Here is an 8,058-nt window from a genome sequence, read left to right as displayed (position 1 = left end):
TTTCAAAGAAATTTTCACTGATTTTTCACCCAAATATCAAAGGATGATTTTGTTTACTGATAACTTTAAAGAAAAAATGTTTTTCAAAGACAATTCAAATTCATTCAATGAATGACAACAGACTTTGGGTGTTCGGGTAAAGAAAAGCATTTTCTATAAAAAATTTTTGTAATTTTAAAGGAGAAAGGTAACTGGATCATCAGAGGACAGCTTTGCCCCAAATATGTGCATCCATACATTGATGTTAGGATGGTCAAAGCTTGGGAAAAAAGGAAATTTTTCTTGAAGACTCAAAGCCCTGGGTACCTACTTCTTTGTACTCATGAGTCTTTCAGGCATGGAGTGACTATTCTGTAAGAGGTGCCAGAGTTAATGAATATTTCAGCATTATTCAAAGTGTAGCCATTTATCTGAGAAGACTTTCTGTTATTACTGAATTTATTCATGGGAAATAGTCATTTTTTCCTTCTTGGTCATAGATGTGTCAAAGACAGTTTAACAAGTTGTACTTGACAGTTCCTTCTACCACAGCGTGGTTTATTAGTTTCCCTTGAAATGAAGCATTTTATTGAATTTATTAAAAATATGTGTGTATACTATTGCCTTCTACTTTGTCCTCAGTAGAAAGAGAACTGATGATCTATTTGCTTAACTTTGTTGCTTACAAAACATCTCTAGAGTTCACATTTGGATTTCCAGCTAAATTCAGCATGACTATTTATGAAACTGTTCCTCTTATTTCCCTATTTCTTAAACTGTGATAATATCTTATATTCTCCTACTTTATAAACACCTAAATATCTTAATGTAGTAATTATCCCAATACACACATGAAAACTGTCGATTCCACTTTTCATAGAACTTAGCTTTTACTTCAGAATTATTTCATAATCTTCATCCTGCTCTTGTGGGGCTCTGTCACCTCCCTTGACTGATCCTCATATGTTTTATTTACTTCAAAGGTTTTTACATTTATTGTAGGAACATTATGTCAAGAGTATGAATAACATTAAATTCCATTAGAAATAAATTTGATACTACTGGAGAGTTAGAGTGTTAAAATATTTTATCCCATCATTTCATACTTCCATGTAGAGACTCTGATAGAAATTATAGCTACTTTAAGTGTTGTATGGATCAAAAATTTAAGATGTGGGCTAAAAACCTTGAGTAAAATACCCAAATTGAAGTCATGGCTGTGTTATTTAATGAAATTTTACCAAGTGACCACAAAACCCTGGATACACACACACACACACACACACACATACACACATGTTTAAAGAAAGGAGTCTTGGAGGTGTCAGTCTTCTCCTGGGGATCACAAAAAATGTCTAAAAAATATTGTTATTTGATGACTAAGATTTGTCAAAGCAGTATAATGTTAGGGTAGGTATTTCTCCTCTAAAGCATGAAGTCTTGAGTGTATTACATTAATTCTCCCAAGCCAGGGTTTATCACAAGCCTAACAACTAAAACCAGTATCAGAGGAATTCTCAGCCCAGTTCTACAAGAAGTTGAAAAAAGAATGAACATCAATTCTTCTAAAATCATTTTATGAAATAAAAAAAATAGCAAAACCTTCTAACCTCATTCTATGAAACTAATATCAACCAGACCAAAAACCAGATAAAGACACATCAAGGAAAGAACATTTCAGATCAGTATTCCTGAGGAACAAACATGTAATAATTCTCAATAAAATTATGGCAAGCAGCATACAAAATCATATTAACATGATCAGTGGGGTTTGTCCCAGGGTTGGTTCAACACATGGAAATCAATAAACACATTTTTAAAGTAAATAGATATAAAGACAAGAATCAGAAAATTATCTCAATAAGTGCAGAAAAAGCATTTGACTAAATACATGGTCAAAACACTAGAAAACTATGTATAGTAGAAATATATCTTAACACTATCAAATATAAAAGCTGTCTATGGTAAACACAAGGTAAACTTATTCCCTTTCTTTCTTTCTTTCTTTCTTTCTTTTTTTTTCTTCTTTCTTTTTGCATAGGAAAGAAAAAAACAGAAAACTGGGAGAGCGTGAACAAAGGATGACCAACAGGAATGTGGACTTCTAGCAAAACAAAAACAAAAGAACAAAAAGGGGAAAGGGGAGGGGTGTTGGAAAGACAGAAGGGGATAGCATAGCGAGAGCGAGGAAAAGACATACTATTTTTTTTTCTTCTTCCCATTTTTTTTTAAAAACACCAACACAAGGAAACATACACGCATACACAACCGTTTCTATGAGTAGAACCATAAATAGGGCAGAATGGAACATTCTGTTTTTCTCTCTTCCAAAGGCAAAAAAAAAAAAATAAAAAAAAAGGCTGGAGGCTGCTCCCCACAGAGCCCCCTTCCACAGCGATGTGTAGATGTGTACGAAGGGGCAGTCAGGGAGGGAAGGTTTGTGCAACACAGGACAGCATCACTGGGAACAGAGGCAGCGCAATGGAGGAGGGGGTCATGCGCTTGCCCCACCCCATGAGCAGGGGGTCCCGCTTGTTGAAGTCCAGGGCTCCCTCTCTTGGTTGTGAGCACCCACGGGGATATCCCTGGGGACCCTACCCTCTCCAAGTCCAGTTGCCAGGGTTGCAAACTCTCCAAGTCGGGGGCGCCCACCCTCTCCTCCGTGAGCCCGCCCATCAAACAGGGGACCACACATGCACCCGGTGCTCGGGCTCAATATGCAGGTGCCTGATGCTGGAGTAGCAGCTGGAAGCTGATGTTGACATGGCTGAGGACTTTCTGCTTGAGCTGCGCCACCTGCAGACTGGCAGTGGATGCCAGCTCCATATTCTGGCTCTTGAGCGTCTTCACTTTCTCCTCCAGGCCCGCAAGATGCGCTCCAGCTTGCATTTGTGGCACTTGGAGGCTGTGATGCAGTTGAGCAGCTGCTTGCGTTCCACCTTTTTGCTCTCCTGCGTGTCCATGTCGATGGGTGACAGCCCCTGGCTCTCCCCGAAGTTTGGCATGTCAGACATCCTCTGTGGCTAGTCCTTGAGCACTGCCAGGTGCTGCCCCAGTGCCGTGGCGGGGGTGGGTTGGGGTGCTCCGTGGCTAAGGCGACCATCGCAATGCCCCCAGCATCCCCAGCGCCACCTGAGTAGCTGCTCAAGTTCCCATAGACCGCTGCCTCAGTCGCCGCCACGGAAGGTGCTGCACTGGATGTCATGCCAGGGGGGTCCTCCTATGGCATCCGCAGCAGCGGCTGCACCCGCGTCTAGCTGGTTCTGCTTGTGCAAATCCTCCAGGGCCTTGACAAAGTCCTTGGTGAACTCCTGCTCCTCACTGGCCGCCACTAGGGTAGAGGAACTGCGTGCTCATCAGCGTGGTGATGACCAGCCCATTGGACTGTATAATGAGGTGCTCGAGCTCAGGAGAGCGGAGTTTGAGCAGCTCCAAGTCCGGGGAGGAAAGCAGGCCGTGGGGTGCACACCTGGCTGGGGGCGCCGTCTGCATGCAGGGCGGCCGTTGGTGCCTCCACTACCTGCTCTCTCTGGCTCGGCCTCAGCGCACACTTTTTCCTCTTGGTGCTGGCTGCCACAGTCCTCCCCGCCAGGGGAACAAGAGGTCTGGGGACACTAAGTTGCTGCTGCTGCCACTGGCGCCACCAATAGGCCGCTCAGCGCCCCATCGCCATAGAACAGTGTTTCCAAGCTCCACCTCCCATGCTGCTGCGCTGTTGGGGGTGCGGGGGAATGGCCCGCGGCCTCCCAGGGGGCCGCGCCCCCCCCTTCCCTGTCACTGGGCCCTATGTCCACCCAGGGCGCCTCCACTGCACTTGGCTCTCCGATAGTGGCGGCATTATTATTATTATTATTATTATTATTATTATTATTATTATTTAAATATATTTTAGTTGTCAATGGAGTTTTTATTTTATTTATTTATTTATTTATTTATTATGCTGAGGATTGAACCCAAGGCCTCAAACATGCCAGGAAAGCGTTCTACCACTGAGCCACTACAGCCCCAGAAACATTATTCTTAAGGGAGAAAAATTTAAAGCATTCCTTCTAAAATTCAAAAAAAGTAAACGGATGCCCTTTTTTTGCCACTTCTATTCAAACATCCTCCTTGAAACTCTATCCAAAACAATTAGAAGAAAGAATTAAAGATAAATGAATAGAGAAAGAGGAACTCAGACTATCACTATTTGCTAATGACATGCTTCTATATTTAGAAAATCCAAAAAATTTCACCTGAAAACTTTCTTGACAAATAAATTCAGCAAAATAGCACAATATGAAATAAACACCCATAAAACAAATGCATTTCTATACTTAATCCATGAATCCACTGTAAAAAAAAATAGGAAAACCACTCCATTAACAATGGCCTCAAAAAAGAAAAAGAAAGAATAAAATAAAATACTTGGGATCAATCTAAAAAAAAAGAGGTAAAATACCCCGCTACAATGAAAACTACAGAATACTAAAGATAGAAATTGAAGATCTTAAAAGAGTAAAGATGTTCCATGCTCTTGGATAGGCAGAATGATCTTGGACAAAATGGCAAATCTAACAAAATAGTTATACAGATTCAATGCAATTCTTTTTAAACTCCCAATGACATTCCTAATAAAACTAGAAAAAGCAATTATGAAATTCATTTGAAAAATAGAAGAGACACAGTAGGCAAAGCAATTCTCAACAAAATGAGTGAATCAGTAGGCATCACAATACTAGACCTTAAACTATTCTACGGAGAAATAGTTTTACAAAAGTACCCAAAGACATGTAGACCAGTCCATACTAGTCATAGGTGCCAACAACATAAATTGGAGAAAAGACAACCTGTTCAACAATTGGTGCTGGGAAAACTGGAAATCCATATGTAAAAAGATTAAATTAAACCTCTGTCTCTCACTGTGCTCAAAAATCAACTCAAAGTAGATCAAAGACTTAGGAGAACAGAGACCCTGTACCTAATAGAAAAAAAAAAAAAAAGAAGGTCCACATTCTCATCATGTTAGCTTAGGACCTGACTGACTTCTTGAATCACAAGAAGTAAAAAAACACAAACAGTATAATTAGGTATCAATAAATGGGATGGATTCAAACTAAGAAGCTTATTCTAAATAAAGAAAACAAACTATAACATGAAGAGAAAGCCTACAGAATGGGAAAATAAATCTTTGCCACACACACATAAAATAGAGCAGTAATCTCCAAGATATATAAAGAACACAACAAACTTTAATGCCAAAAAAAGAGACATAACCCATCAATAAATGGACTAGGGAACTGAACAAGACACTTCACAGAAGAAGAAATACAATTGATCAACAAACATATAAAAAAGACCATCATCTTTAGCAATTAGATAAATGCAAATCAAAGCTATTTCAATATTTAATTTCACTGCAGTTATAATGGCAATTATCAAGAAAACAAGCAATAATAGTGTTCATGCGGATATGAGAGAAAAGATACACTCATACATTACTGGTGGCCACATCAATGTAGAGTAGGTCAACTCACAGTAACTAAACTAAGGAACCTACCTAGATACCCTTCAAGATATTAATGGATAAATAAGATGTGATGGGCTGGGTATGTGGCTCAGGAGATAGCGCGCTCGTCTGGCATGCGTGCGGCCAGGGTTTGATCCTCAGCACCACATACCAACAAAGATGTTGTGTCCGTCGAGAACTAAAAAATAAATATTAAAAATTCTGTCTCTCTCTCTCTCTCTCTCTCTCTCTCTCTCTCTCTCTCTCCTCTCTCACTCTCTCTTTAAAAAAAAAAATAAGATGTGATATCTTTGCCACTCTTTTTAGTGGTTTTCAGAATAAGAGGTTCTGCCTTTCTTTTTAAAATAATCTCTTACAGAAATCCATGTCATTACATTTCCCTGGTTTTGTATCTCCTTAACTGGATGACCTCACTCTCTGTCTCCTTCTTAGACTTTTCTTCTCTGTTGCTAAATATAGGTTTCTCTGAGCCCCAGCTCAGAGGAATGCTCCCTGTACTTGTATATCTTCACCCACACCCAGGGTCATGCTCAGTCTCATGGCAGTATTTTCCGAATTCCCTTCCCTCCCAAATATCCATTTTCTTCCCAGTCCTCTCCTGTCACCTTCAGACACGTTCATGTGGATATCTAGGAGAAATCACAAACGTCAACACAAAAGCCATCCACAAGACTAGCACTCTTTTCCCTGCCTCCTGTGGTCTTTCTGCCCCATACAGGATTGGGTATCAGCAACTACCCTAGAGTGCTCAAGTCAAAAATTCAGCATTTGTCCTTGGTCTTTTCACCATTACACTCACCCCAATCCATCCCCAAACCCTTCTTATCTTAAAGACAATATTATAAATATATATATGTGTGTGAGAGAGACAGAGAGATACATATATTCAAAATTATAAATATATAAGTATACAATTATATGTATATTAAATATCTATAAAATATATAATTATAAATAAATAAATCAGGTTAAACTAATTTATTCCTATTATCAAGTCATGCCATCATGTTATGTCATACATATTCTATTTGATAATCATACCCATGGGGACAAGTTCTGCCATTTAGGCCACAAATTCTCCTCATATCAAGGGACTCAAAAGCTGCTTTTGCCAAAAAGCACTGATTATTCACTTATTCCTACAGATGCCCAATGGACAACTACAAGTGAGATAACACTTGGCATCTCTGAGATATATTTATTCTATTTATTGGCTCATAATAATCACAACATAGAAAAGAGAAAGAAATACCTGCAGTATTAGTGAGGACTCCTGAAACATCCCAGGCACAACAGGTGTAGGAAGAGGCCGTGACTGAATTGAAACCTTTACCCCACTTGTGAATGAAATTTGAAAACACACACACACACACACACACACACACACACACACACATACACACACACACATACATACATACACTGGGTAGTGAGTGTAATACTCTCTTTCTTACCTGGATGATTAATTTTGTAATGCAATTAATGAAGATTTGTATGAAAAAAAATTAAAAAGCTGCTTGTAGAACATGGACTGAAGAGCTTTCTAAAATGTTTCATATCCAAGCCAGCCAATAAGTAGGCAGATACTCTGGTGGAACTAGAAACCTAAATGACTTTGCAGATGTGTAAATATTCATAATCAGTCTCATTTCATCTCTTTAAACAACAACAACAACAACAACATACTATCACCACAATATTTTACCATTTGTTTGATGGTACACTAAGCTAAAGCCTTAACAGTATTTTTACTTCATTAGATCATTAGAAATTAAGCACACTTTGGAGTTAATCTGCAAATTAAAAAAAAAAAACTCATGAAATTAAATGTTATTTCATTTTATACCCTTTCACACTTCTTGAATAAGCATTATCTTATAAATGAAGCTACATCACAAGTTAATAAATTTATACATATTTATTTGCTATCAAGTTAAAATGATTATTTCTCCATGAATTATGCTGTAATTGATAATAATTAAGAAGAAGCTTAATTTAATCTACCTCCCCATCCCTAGTACAAATTTCTCTCTAGCACTTCTGACACCTTCATCTATCATACTGTGATGTGATGTGATCCAATCTGAAACATTAGTGTAAAACTCTGGATGGTATGTTCCAGAATGGTTCTATAAAACTCTGCACTGGGCTGGGGATGTGGCTCAAGCGGTAGTGCGCTCACCTGGCATGCGTGCGGCCCGGGTTCGATCCTCAGCACCACATACAAACAAAGATGTTGTGTCTGCTGAGAACTAAAAAATAAATATTAAAAAATTCTCTCTCTCTCTAAAAAAAAAGAAAAAACTCTGCACTAACATTTGCTTAGCCTAACAATTTCTTAAGATAATAAGATATTTATTTTTCATTTTTTTTGTTTCACCCAAACTTGAAAAGCATCTGTAATGATTAAAATAAATATAAAGTGAATATCTAAATTACTTTTCATAAAACAAACAAAAAGTGATAGCAGTCATCACATTTTCTAAGGTCATTAGTAACTTTAGAATTTTAAAATATGACATTTACATATTTTTCAGGTTTGTATTCCTGTTTTAATAACAAAAGTATAA

The 8,058-nt window shown here is 38.4% G+C and overlaps 1 pseudogene; it reads right to left on the bottom strand.

The window, feature by feature from the left end:
• Positions 1–1,667: 1,667 nt before the first annotated feature.
• LOC144368672 (transcription factor JunD-like) lies at positions 1,668–6,551 on the bottom strand (annotated as a pseudogene).
• Between the last annotated feature and the right edge of the window lie 1,507 nt (positions 6,552–8,058).

This window comes from Ictidomys tridecemlineatus, chromosome 11 (genome assembly GCF_052094955.1).
Source record: "Ictidomys tridecemlineatus isolate mIctTri1 chromosome 11, mIctTri1.hap1, whole genome shotgun sequence".
Classification (NCBI taxonomy): domain Eukaryota; kingdom Metazoa; phylum Chordata; class Mammalia; order Rodentia; family Sciuridae; genus Ictidomys; species Ictidomys tridecemlineatus.
This window is presented reverse-complemented; position numbering and strand designations above follow the sequence as displayed.